Consider the following 13,020-nt stretch of genomic DNA (forward strand, 5'->3'; position numbering starts at 1 on the left):
ACACGTTCGCTCTCTCTCTCTCTCAAAATAAACTTAAAAAATTGGGTTGATATTGGCCTTTATGAATTTATTACCCTTGCAGATTCAGAGATGTGCTTCATCTGACGGATGGCGTCTCGAGCTCCTCACTCAGGGTGTGGTCTGTGCTCCAAGAGGCTGGCACGTGGCATGGAGTTGTCCTCTTTTGTCCCCACCCTGCTACAGACAGTCCACGCAGCCGTGGTCACGTCTCTCCTGCCTGTGCTGTGAGCTCAAGGCTGGGGTTTCTGTCAGAATTCAGGATCCTGAGTATCTTATTCCATTTTGGTTTGTTCCTCCAGCTGGCTGGCGAGGGCCGGGCTCCAGAGCAAACCCTAGGAGGCCATTCAGGATGCCGGTTCTCTGTTGTGGGACAGATGTTGGGGGGGGGATGGATGTGGGGGGATGTTGGGGCTCTGTGCAGGTACACTGTCACTGTGGCCCCCAGAAAGCAGCCTGGCCCTCTGCCCTCCATCCTTGGGAATCCTGGTCCAGGTTAGGACCAGGACACACGTGTGGCCTAGCCTGTGTGTTATTCCTCAGCTCCCACATGTCCTCGTGGTCGATCGTCGTGTGGCAGGCCGGGGGCTGGAATCTGCCATCAGTGACAGTTTCGCCAGATTCTCAGGACCATCTCTGCAGGCGTGCAGGGTGCGACGTGGAGGTCTGGGCTCTGGTCCCATGGGCCCGCAGCTTTTCCAGTAGATTTAAATTGTGTCTTAAAGGCCGGGAGGTGGCCTCCAAACACGTGAGTTCCGAGCCAGTGAGCTCCAAGGAGTGCGCCTTGTAGCCGTGGTCCCCTTGTGTTGCCCATGTGGCTCTGACCTGTGTTAGTTCCGGATTTGGGCCGGACTGCAGCTTGAAGGCCTCTCCCAGTGCCCGGCGGCCGCCCGGGGCTCACTGATGGATGTGAGCCAGCGCCTAGGGTTGCTCTAGCCGTGACAGCAGGGAGGACCGAGGGCAGGACTGGAGGGCAGGACCTGGTCTTCAGGAGCGTGGCCCTACATCGGGGGGGGGGCCCTCCCTGGGCCTATGGCTCTGACACCCTGGCTTTGCATTCGGCGTCCTCTATGGGTGGGAGCGCCCAATATCAAATGTTTAACGACAAGAGAACCATGTCGCTCACAGGTGGCAGCTGGATAGGTAAGGAAGACCAGTTCTGTCGTTTGGCAAATACTGAAATAACAAAACCCGTGATGGGACAAGTCACAGAGACCTGCTGTCCCTGAGGCTCCTGGGAGGGGACGAGGACACATTTCTTCCTGCAGCTCTGGCTCCTGTCTTCCCACAAACCTGGTGGTGATTTGGAATTAGCAGCAGTGGGCTCAGGGGCAATGGTTGGGCTGAGGGCAGCCAAGGAGAAGGGTCCTGCGTGCCAGGCACCCGGGCCTGAGAACAAATACGGGCAAGGTGGGGTAATGGTGCTTCCCATCTGGTGCCCCTTTCCTTCCTGGTGCCTGAGCCCTGCCGCTGTCCACAGCGGGTGGCCTGGCGACCCCCGCCCTCCAGCCTGCAGCAGGTAAGGCTTGCACCAGGCACCGTGGGCAGGGGTGGGGGGCAGGCTTACGGCAGCCTCACCCCATGTTCTCCGGACTCTTCCTAGAGCTGCTCTGTTGTAATCTAGTATTTGCTGGGACTTGAAGTATGGAGAAATTGTCCTCAGTTATTTGCTTAAAATAAAAACTCAGAGGGCAGGCTCCTGACACAGGTTGGCTATCAGGCCCGCCCGTGGGATGGAAGAAAAGGACGAGGAAGGGCCCCACTGAGCCCACCTGCCGACCGGTGCTGTGTGGCCTCGTGCTCCCAGGGTGACTGGCTTTTGCTTTTGGTTTTGAAGTCCTGGCTTTCCCGAATTCCAGACGTGAGTTCACTGGAGAGCGGAGTCTCCAGGAACCGGGGGGAGCGTGTGAAGCCACGTTCAGCGTCTGGAGTGATGGGAGCAGACAGAGAGGCAGCCTGCGTCCACCCATCCGTCCCTGCACAAGCAGCAGGTGACGAACGCAGAGGGGGTCATCCTCCCCAGCCAGGGGTGCGGGGTGCAGGGGATGCTGGCCCCACGGGGAGACACGAGGTTGTCTGCTGGCTGCTTGAACCACGACTGCTAGCTGCCTTTTGCGCAGTCTGCTTCCACTGCCCCCTCCCTCCCCAGGCTGGGAACTCCGCTCTTCCCCTAAGTGCTGCAGCTGGTTTCTGCTTCCCATAGAACCTGGTGTGAGGGCTGGCTTTCTGCAGCCCTCCTGTGTCCAGGTGGGTGTCCCTTAGACCCCCCCGGTGACAGGCCCAGGGCAGGGTCTCTCCCCTCCTGTGTGACCACTACATGGACCTCGTTAGGAAGCCCAGGCAGGCTCCCCAGTTTGGCTGGGTGCCAGGGTGGTGGGGCAACAGCAGCCCGCCCTTCATGGTTGGAAGCACTCTGGCTGTAAACTGCTGGCCACACACCCCAGACCTCTCCCCAGAGCCAGACCTCTCCCCGGGAGCCCCCCGTTCATGGACCAGCCTGGTGTCTCGCCCGAGGCAAAACCCGTGTCTGACGGGCTGCTCTCTGGCTGGAGCGAAATCAGTCTGCTGCCTCCTCTTCTGTCCTCAGGCAGAGTGGCGGGTGTGTACCAGCCTGCGTGGGGGTCCCCCTTCGAGTGCACCCCCTCTCAGGAGGTGCCGTGGTGTCTCCGAGGTCGGCTGTTTCTCCAGCAGCCGCCCCTGGACCTCAGTGCCCCAGGAGAACCGGAATTGGCCTTTGTTTGGATGTTGGAAGGAGACACATTGGGTCAATGTGAGCTGATCCTTCAAAGTTTCGAACAAATTCAGCTGAATTTCAGTGAATTCGTAATAGTTCCAGATCATCTGTTTTGGTACTCTGCATAGTACGTAACCGTTGACAAAGCTATGAGTTTTTGTGAGATGAAGTCATTTTTCCTGTGGGTGTAAGAATTTATATTACTGAACGTACTTAAATAAGAACCCGCACGTGTATGACGGTTTTGGGTGTGCTGTCTGTCGCAAGAGATCAGTGGGCTTTTAGTATTTGTGGAGTGCTGTGGCCTCTTAGGCTCCAGTTTTCAGGCAGAATGGAAAGTTCCTTTCCCGTCTGTGGTGTGGGAAGATCACATTCTGGCCATCTAATCTTTGGCTGATGGCTAACTGTTGGTAAGAATGGAATGAAACCACACGGAGCTTGGGTGTCCCCGGTCGAGGCAGAAGAAAGCCAGGAATATTGGCGAGGGGCCGAGGCCGGAGCAGACACCCCTCACCCCTCTCCCCTGCTCTTCCTTCCAAGGCCCCACTCCCTCTTCTCCCCTGCCTTCTCCAGCCCTCACCTCCCGCTCATTAAGGAGCATTTTCTGGGTCTGGGGACCTGGGAGCCGTGACGCCTGATGGGGGACACTTGCACCCAGGGAAGATGCCTGTGGTAGTTTTCCTGTGTTAATTGACACGGTGGCGATAGCCCCGCCTCTTCCACAGGCTGGGAGCTGCCATGGGGCGGGCGGGGGTCACAGGAAGGAGGGAGGAGAGGTGGGGGGCCTGGCCCGGCTGCTCCGTGGGCAGCTTGCTCTTCCAGTGCTGCGTCCTGTGCTTATTTTGTGTGCTTCCGTGGTACGGCCCTCATCCTGTGATGCGGCTTTTTTTTTTTTTTTTCAACGTTTCTTTATTTTGAGGACAGAGAGAGACAGAGCATGAACGGGGGAGGGGCAGAGAGAGAGGGAGACACAGAATTGGAAACAGGCTCCAGGCTCTGAGCCATCAGCCCAGAGCCTGATGCGGGGCTCGAACTCCCGGACCGCGAGATCGTGACCTGGCTGAAGTCGGACGCTTAACCGACTGCGCCACCCAGGCGCCCCAAGTGATGCGGCTTTTGACGGGGACCTAGAACGAGCAGGTGAGCTACTCCTGACTCCTGACCGCAGGACGGTGGCCAGCTCCCAAAGCTGTCGGTCCTGGAGTTCCTGGCGGATCAGTGAGGTAACATGCAGCATTTTTTACTGTGGTGACAGGCACGTGTTCGAAAACTTAGCAACGTAGCCATCTGACGAGCTGAGAAGCAGAGGCGCTGGGCACGTTCACAGTATGGTGCTGTGTCATCACCCTCCAACTCGGGGACTCTTCACCTTGCAGACGGAGCCTCTGCCCCCCTTAAACCCCAGCCCCCCAGCCCCTGGCAGCCTCCCGCTCTCTTTTGACGAGTCTGAGTGCATCGCGTGAGCAGACTCACACAGTATCCGCCTTGCTGTGACCGGCTCGGTTCACTCGGCGTAACGGCTCCGGTTCTATCCATGTAGGGGATTCTGTCAGAACCCGTGTCAGAATTGCCCTCATCTTTGAAGCTGAATAACCGAATGTCACACACATCGTTCATCCCCATCATCGGTGCCCGGAACCTTCCCACGGGACTAGTGCCCTCACGTTGTCCCAATGTGCCACGAAGAACGAGCGGGGTCAGCTCTGTTGGGTGCTGGCTGTGTTCCCTGTGCGCCTGGGCCCCAGCACTGACCCGTCTGTTCTTTCCACACGTCATCAGATCCCCCTTTCCCTGGGAATTCTTTCTAGATCTTTCTCCAGTGCGGCCTTAATCCACGCCTGTTCATATGTGGCTGCTTTGCCAGTGTTAATTTGCACCCAGTAGGTTCCCTGCTGTTTTGTGAGTGTTTCTTAGTAACTGGGTGGGTGCCCCGAGGGCCTGGGGACCCCGACTTCCCTTCTGGGTGTGGTTCCCAACCCCCGAGGCTTGGGCAGGATGTGGAAGCACCTCTTCCTTAGAAATCCCGTTCTTCCCTCATCCACGGCGACACAGTCTGCTCGGGAGGGAGAGCTACATGTATGTCCAGTCTTTGGGGTGTGCTCCCTGGCAGCCTCAGGGTGGGAGGAGTCCTGGGAGGAGGCCTGTGAGCTGCTCCTTTGCCCCGTGAATTTGGGGAGACTGCAGACGCTACAGAATTCTGGCCAGAAGTGCTTGTGGCAACTTCTGCTTTCTGAGCCTGGTTCTCCAGCCTCCCAGAGCTGCCTCCAGTCCCTGTGGTAAACTACTTGGCAGAACAAACGAGTGCTGCTCCCTGGGCCTGGCTTCTCTCTGGACCCAGTGCTTCCCTGGACCCAGTTGCTCCCTGGGCCTGGCTGTCCTGCTTTGAGCCGCACACCTGGTGGTCAGGAGCTGGTCAGCTGTGTCTTGTGCATTCCTGGCCCACAGGAGCTACGGATACGCTAAGTGGTGGTCAAGAGCCCCACGCAGGGGTAGTGGGCTTGAGGCCTGGGCGGGGATGTGGGCGTGTTCTGAGAATGAGGAAGTGGAGATTTTCTGCTGGGAATTCTGTGAATGAGGACTGAGAACCACAGGCACAGATTATTCTGCCTGGAGAAGAAATGTTTTCTTCCTTCAAGTATAAAGAATGATCGGGGCAAAATGTAAAATGCAAGATACGGTCTCATTTATCTGCAGTAAAAGGCTGGTAAAGCCGGCACATGACCAGGTCACAGCCAACATCTTTTTCTCCTGAATCACATCCAACCTGTTTTGCCACTTTTGTTTCAGAGCGCAGGGTTGCAGTCCAGCACGGATGTGTGCCCTCTGGTCACGCCATGCTAACTTAGGTCTGCCCATGGGATTCTTTGGAAAACACTTTCAGAAAGAAACGTTTTATCCACTTTCAGAAAGAAACGTATTATCCGGGTGGAGAATAAATGCTTGTGGCAAATGTTTCTGGTGCTTCGGGTCTGCGTGTGCAACCTTTAGGTTACTGCACTTTGCAGACACTACTGTTAAGTTTACAGGTTTTAGGTTTTATCTGTTAATTCATTTTCAGCTTGTCTCGCTGCTTTTAATGGCAAGTGAGAGTGGTAATTCCCTCCCTGTCTGAAGATACTGACCTCCTTAAATAATTGGGAGGGGACGGAACCAAACCTCCTGCCTGATGCTACTCTTAGAAGTTTCAAAACGACACGTCTGCACCGGAGCAGCTGCCGCAGCATCCAAGGGGCTTGTCTCTGCCCCGTTTGCCACACGAGAGGCCCTGCTCGGCTTTACTTCTGCTCGGTGCTTTTGCCACCGGAAAAAGGCGTAAAAGCAACGCGGGTTATTAAGTCGTCTGCATATTTTTGTGGCTTTAACAATTTCAAACTTATTTCGGCTCACGACGTTTGTTCTCCTTTTGTTGGCGCTCATAAAATTTGATTTGTCAGCCAGCCAAAAACCAGCGCTTCTGGTCAGCAGTCCCAGGGCTTCACGCACATTCCGGAGAACTCCAGGTGCCGTTTGAAATCTCGGTGTGTCCGGTGGGGCCCTGCCTCCCTGTTGTGTGTGGTGCCCCCTGGGGAGGCAGAGACAGAGGGTCAGCACCTCTGGGTCGGGACCCGTTTGTCCCTCTGTTCAGGTTCTGGTAATCATCCTACCCTGTTCCATGGGTTTTGAGTTAGCACTTAGCGGTCAAGAGCAGGGTCCATTAGAGGCTAGTCTTTTACAATAGAATAGTAAGGGGCCAGGAAGGCTTAAGATTTTGCCGTTGGTTTTAACAGAAAAAAAGACCGTGTGTGGACAGCCTATACCTGTCTGAGGTGCGTACATGCGGTGTTTGAATGGCACTGACTGCTATTTTGGCAAATTGTCAAGGGGGCCGCGGGCTGTGGCCTGAGTGTGTCCTTTTGAAGCAGGGTTAGGTAATTTTATGATCCTGTGCCTCAGGTATATAAACGGCTTCAGAAGAGGCAATAAAAAAGCAAATGAATATAGAAGATCATCTTGTATTTTTTTCTTGTATAATTTTCCCGTTTATTACTTTGTTGTGAAACACCATTAAAATCTCGGGAAAATCTCAGGTTGGTTAAGCTGTACATTGTGGGAGTAATCCCACTTACTTAAAACACTGTATCCTGGGGGCGCCTGGGTGGCTTAGTCGGTTGAGCGTCTGATTTCAGCTCAGATCATGATCTCACGGTCAGTGAGTTCAAGCCCCGTATCAGGCTCTGTGCCGACAGCTCAGAGCCTGGAGCCTGCTTCAGATTCTGTGTCTCCCTCTCTCTGACCCTCCCCTCGTTCATGCTCTGTCTCTCTCTGTCTCAAAAATAAATAAACATTAAAAAAAAAAACACACTGTATCCTGATGTGGAGTAAATATTTCCATTCCATGAATGGGAATTCACCTCAGAGAATCACAGTCCAGGAGCACAATAGTGCGAAAGTCCTGGAATTTTCCGTGAGGTGGGCTGCAGCGGTATTGATTGCACTCAAATCTCTGCAAGAGAACGATTCAGCCTTTCCCTGAGAGTTCGTGCACAGCAATACTGCGTGGTCCTTTCAAAAGATGATGTCGAGTGCGGGTTCCTGATGTGGGGAGGAGTCTGTACTGTGCTGGATGAGAAAGCACATCACTGGCCGTGTGTATGACATGACCTCACTGTGATTAGGCCTCTGTTTGGATTCATGTAAATATAGAAAAAAATCTGGAAAAACACGCACAAAAATGTTAGTCACAATTGTGGCTTATTGGTATTTTGATCGTTGTTGTTCTGTCTTGTGCTAAAAGTTTTATACTGATCATGTTTTACTTTTGTAATCAGAGAAAAGAATAAGGCTTTTACGATAGAAGTGAGTTGCACAGCTCCGACCATTACCACCATTATTCTAGGAACAGACCCTTAGCAGACCCGAGCCTCTGTCCTGCACCTGATGGAACTGAGCTCAGGGGCCCGAGACCCGGCTCTTGGATTCCCCACGTGTTAGCCCTTGGGACGCCCACAAGCCCCGCCCCACGAGCATAGTCCCATTTGTGCCACGAAGACCTCCTCCCCCAACACCAAGACTACCTTAATTTATTTATTTTATGCGTATATATTTTAATGTTTATTCCTTTTTGAGAGAGACAGAGAGGGTGTAAGCAGGGGAGGGGCAGAGAGAGAGGAAGACACAGAATCCGAAGCAGCTCCAGGCTCTGAGCTGTCAGCACAGAGCCCGACACGGGGCTTGAGCTCACAGACTGTGAGATCATGACCTGAGCCCAAGTCGGACGCCCAACTGAGTCCCGCCCCCCACCCCAGCACCCCTCCATGAAGAATTAATTGTGCAGGCAGACACTGTGACGAGTGCCCTGGTTGTGTTTCTCATGGACCACACACCCCACACAACGTGGGAGAGGAAGAGTGGTGTGGATGTGGCGGTCAGTGGACAGAGAGACCCCCACCGCGGGCATAGTATGAACACGGAGCCATTACGGTGTTTGGTGTAAATATCGTAGAAATCCTGTATCTACCTTGGCTTAACCATCCAGCGAAATTCCAGGGCTGTGTCCCCACTTGACGTGCTCGTGCCTGCTTGGATGCGTTCAGTAGTTGCTGGCAAAGTGGGTTTCCACCTCAGGATGGACTTCTACGGCCTAGAGATGCTCTCGGACGCCAGGTCTGTTTCCAGCCTTCTGATAAACGGGCTGCAGAGAACTTCTCCGTGCATAGGTCTTTTCTGGGCCTCTGTGTTTGTGTCCTTTAGGGCAGGTTCTCAAAAGGAGACTTAGTCTGTGTGAGGGAAGAATGGTTTCCAGATTACTTCCAGAAACTCCTACTTCCACTGGCATGCACAGAGGTGTCAAGTTTTACTATTCTTTGTTGTTTTTTAATTTCTTACCAGCATTGAATATCTTTGGCCTGTTGTTTTAACTTGCGTTTCACTTATTGATAGTTTAGTGTGGGGCTTCATCTTGTCGACTGGCTGTTTGCACAGAAGCTAACAGATTGACTGGTTGGTTAAGGAATCTGGAACCTTCTGCTCAGTCCAGTTCATCACATGACCCAGGGCTGGGGGTCCCACAGGGGAGTTTTGCACAGAACACTTTCTTTTTTCTTTCTAAAATGTGTCAGTCTATGTAGGCAGAGCCCACTTTAGAAAATCTGCGACATACACATTGTGCACGTGTGTTTATAAGTGTGTTACACACACATACCACACATGCTGCACTGAATTGGGGTTCTCAGGGAATTTGTAGTAACCAGAAGTTTAAGATGAAAGTAAAAATGTTTGTCTTTATCTCTTTTTTGTTTTTTTAAATTACTCGTTTACTTTAATTGAGTGTGTATGCGCACAGGGGGTGAGGGGCAAAGAGAGAGACAGAGAGAGCGCAGGGGAGGGGCAGAGAGAGAGAGAGAGAGAGAGAGAGAGAGAGAGAATCCCAAGCAGGCTCCATGCAGTGCCTGACATGAGACTCAAACTCATGAACTGTAAGATCGTGATCTTAGACGGAACCAAGAGTTGGAAATATAACAGACCGAGCCCCCCAGACTCCCCTTTTGTTTTTATTTCTAATCTGCAAACTAAAGTAGTGACTCTGAGCAGAGAGTAGGTTTCCCGTGCCTGGTCAGTTGCCTCGCCATCCCATGGGTCCCACCTTTGCAGGTAGAACGGCCAAATGTCGGCTTGTTGCATGAAAAGCAAATGTACCAACGTGGCCAGTGTGACCAGATACTTGAATACTTCTCTCTGTGATTTCCTGTTCGTGACTTTGTAGTTTCAGAGTGGACCGAGTATGAATGTGCCTCTTTGCAGTGACGCTGCGTGTTTGCTGACCGCAAACCGCCCCTGTGCCTTGCACGTGTCACCGTGTGCCTGTTGTCCACATGGCAGCGTCTCAGAGCATCCGTGTCGTAGGACGGGCTTCCTCCTGAGCTGTAGCTCCGGGATTGAGCATTATCTTAGATGTGCCTCAATTTCTAGAAAATAGTTTAAGTAGTACTGGCCACTAACGCCACTGAGCTAGGAGGCCCGGCTGGGTCGGGAGGAAGGCTGTTCATTTGTTCCGTCTTCTTCCTTCCAGGAAGGATTTCAAGTAGCTTACTGGAATTAAAAAAAAAAGAATCAGTGGGGAGCTACAGACAGTGGGATGAGCTCTTTTCTGAGTTGTGCACAAAACAAGTGTATTAATTTGGAAATGTGAATTAAATGTGGGCGGTTTCTAGCATGTTAAAATCATGCATTTGAGTACACAGGTTTCCTATCCATACAGCTTGACAAATCATTGGAAATATGTTTTGAGAACCTGTGCCCTGATGGTGTGCACCAACAGAGGAGACACCGGCAGTAAATAAATAAATTATTAAGACGACCTCGTAGACAACACCCAGTGCTGGCAAGGGTGCGGCGCGGTTGGGGCTCTGACGTTCACGCTGCGGGTGGGACCTCCAGCTGGGGGCCCCTCCGACAGCTGCTTGGCCATATCTAGTGAATTAGGTGCATCTGGAAACCACGCAAACATTGGTCTGCAGTAGACAAAAACAATAGATCACGGGATGTTCGGGCAATGGTAGAGTCCCGTGAAATAGAATGAGCCAATAGGCATGAGTCTCGCAGGCCTGGTGTTAAGGCAGAGCTGCTCGACAGAAGGTCTGTATTCTACGATCCCATTTATGAAGCTCCAACCAGACACAGAGGTCACGACGAAGATCCCCTGATGGGCGTGGTGGGAGGGCCTTTTCAGGGCACAGGTGAGGGTCTGTTTCTTGAGCCGGACCTGGGCACCCTGGGGAGGACTGAGCTGCACACCTGGGACAGTCACTTGTCAGTGGAATGTTCACTGAGATGCAGAGTAAGTCATGTGGGTGTCGATATCATGGAGGAACCTCCAGTCGGGGTGGGAGGTGGGGAATGATGGGCTTCGGGTGGGGGAGCAGTTTCACACAGAGTGGTGAGGCCTAGGGCCTGAGGAGGGGAGGGAAGGTTGTCCAGGAGCAGGATGGTGCATGCAAAGGCCTTGAGGTGGGTGCCTTGGGGAAGGCAGAGGGCTAGGGCAGTGAGCAACCAGGAGCCACGGGCAGGGAGGTCAGGTGGGTGAGTGGGAGCCCCGTGTACCTTTTACTCTGAGCAGAAGGGAAACCATGGAGGATGTTGGGAGAGCTATGAAACGTGCCATCTTGTAAAAGGTCACTCTGGTCGGTGTCATGAATAACGGCAGGGGTCAGGTGAAAGCCGTTCCTTCAGGGCTGAATTAAACTGTGGGTGTGACCAGCTGTGCTCCGGTGTCCCCCACCCAGGGCTCCTCATGCTCCCGAGCGTGTCCTCCGCCCCGGGGCTGGCTCACTGTACTGCCAGCCAGTGTGGCTTTTGGCAGGACCTTCCCAAGATTGGCCACGTGCCACTGTAGAATGAGCCACAGAGTTCTCCCTGCCATCTGTTCGTTCCCACTGCTACCTGGACCCCATGCCGTCTGCACTCTCGGGAGCCCTCAGAGGCTTCCAGCACTTTCTGCAGCACCGTGCTTAGGCGTTTGTGACTGAGAGTGTTAGCAGCCAGGAAAGGCATTCTGTCTCTGTTCCCTGAATATAGAACACACTACTGCAGCCTTTGCCTCGTGCATAAGCGGGCATGATGGACATGAGAATAGGGCTGCAGATGTGATGGACGCGAGAACAGGGGTGCAGACATGATGAGAACAGGGGTGCGGGCGTGATGGATGCGAGAACAGGGGTGCGGACATGATGAGAACAGGGGTGCAAAAGTGATGGATGTGAGAACAGGGGTGCGGACGTGATGAGAACAGGGGTGCGGACATGATGGACAGGAGAACGGGTGCAGAAGAGGTGACCGTGGCCCGTCTCCTGCAGGTGTTGGTAAGAAAGTTCCCAGAGACGAGGAAGGAGGCTAGCTCCGTTCACAGTACCCGAGAGGGTGTGTGCCACGGACTGGGAGCCCTGATGCGACAGGAAGGGTAGGAACGGCATTGAGGTCAGTGGCAGGTGTGGGAGCTGGCTCCACTCTGGACGAGGCTGCGTGTTCCCACCACTGGGGCCGCAGCTGTGGGGCCCGTGTGCCCTGGTGTGAACACGGGGCACGCGTGAGAACAGGGACAGCAGCGGAAGCTACACACACCTGCCATGCGTCCAGTGCACTTGGTATTTTCAACCCTGTCCTCCCTGTTTGCTGTTGATGTTATTCTGAAACAGCAGCATTGAAATGCTAGGATGCGGGGCGCCTGGTGGGATCAACCGGTTGAGTGTCCGATTCTGGATCTGAGCTCAGGACATGATCACAGAGTCATGAGGTCGAGCCCCACGTTGGGCTCAGCGCTCAGTGTGGAGCCTGTTTGGGATCCTCTCTCCCTCTCTCTCTGCCCCTCCCCGCTTGTGCACCTGTGCTTGCTCTCTCTAAAATTAAAAAGTAAATAAATAAAATGTAGGGTGCAGCACTCCCTGCGTGTTGTGTGTGAACGTGATCAGAGACGGAAGGAATTTGGGAAGGTGAAAATCGTGTTTGTCCGTGTGGTGTTGTGGCTCGCTGCCTCTCTTAGTCAGACTTCTTATAATTTTATTCCCTTCACAAGAATAAGTTGGGAACAAAGTGGTGAAAGGTCATGTCTTTTGTGTCTCTAGGAGCATAGCCGGCAGGAAGGGCTGTGGGGCCAGATTTTTGCTCAAAGAAGCTTAAAATTTTCCATATGCTTCAGTTTATTTTTCAAGAGTATAATAATAATAATAATGATAATAATAATAATTACTAAAACCCTAGGAAGTCGGGGTGGGAGCTAGTGCAGGGCCGTGAACAGCACCCCCATTAACGAGCGGCAGCCTGTGACAGCGATGCTGGCCAGGTGTCCATGACCCTGAAGGCCACACTCTTGGGATTTTATGAGCACATTTTATTTCTTATCGTGGAAAAGTAAGTTTGCAGTTAAGTACACCAGAATACATTTCAGTTTGGATAGCATGAGATAAAACCACCCTTAATAGGATCCTGTCTCGAGTCGCCACTGGCCTTGGGCAGAAGTGTCCGTGAGGTGAAGGCTGTTAGGGACCTTTCAGAAGGAGCTTTGGGAATGAAGCCCGTCCAGGCTCTAGAAGAGACCTCCACCAAGTGGCTCTGCGTATGCGGCGGGCACACTTCCCCGGGGTCACGGTCATTGTGCCACCGTGGCCTCCTGGCCCCTCGTGTCCTGCAGTGTGACTGTCTGTCCCTGCCTGGCTCGGAGGCGCAGGCAGTGTGGTTTGTAGGAAAGACCGCTGCTTTATCTGGGAGGCGCTTCCTGGGGAGGCGCTTACTAGGCG

General features: G+C 53.3%; 1 protein-coding gene across 2 annotated transcripts in view; it reads left to right on the top strand.

Moving 5' to 3' along the window:
- Positions 1 to 13,020, top strand: part of ATP11A (ATPase phospholipid transporting 11A) — a 121,178-nt gene that overhangs the window by 13,411 nt on the left and 94,747 nt on the right. The window lies entirely within an intron of this gene.

This window comes from Prionailurus bengalensis, chromosome A1 (genome assembly GCF_016509475.1).
Source record: "Prionailurus bengalensis isolate Pbe53 chromosome A1, Fcat_Pben_1.1_paternal_pri, whole genome shotgun sequence".
NCBI classification, from domain to species: Eukaryota; Metazoa; Chordata; class Mammalia; order Carnivora; family Felidae; genus Prionailurus; species Prionailurus bengalensis.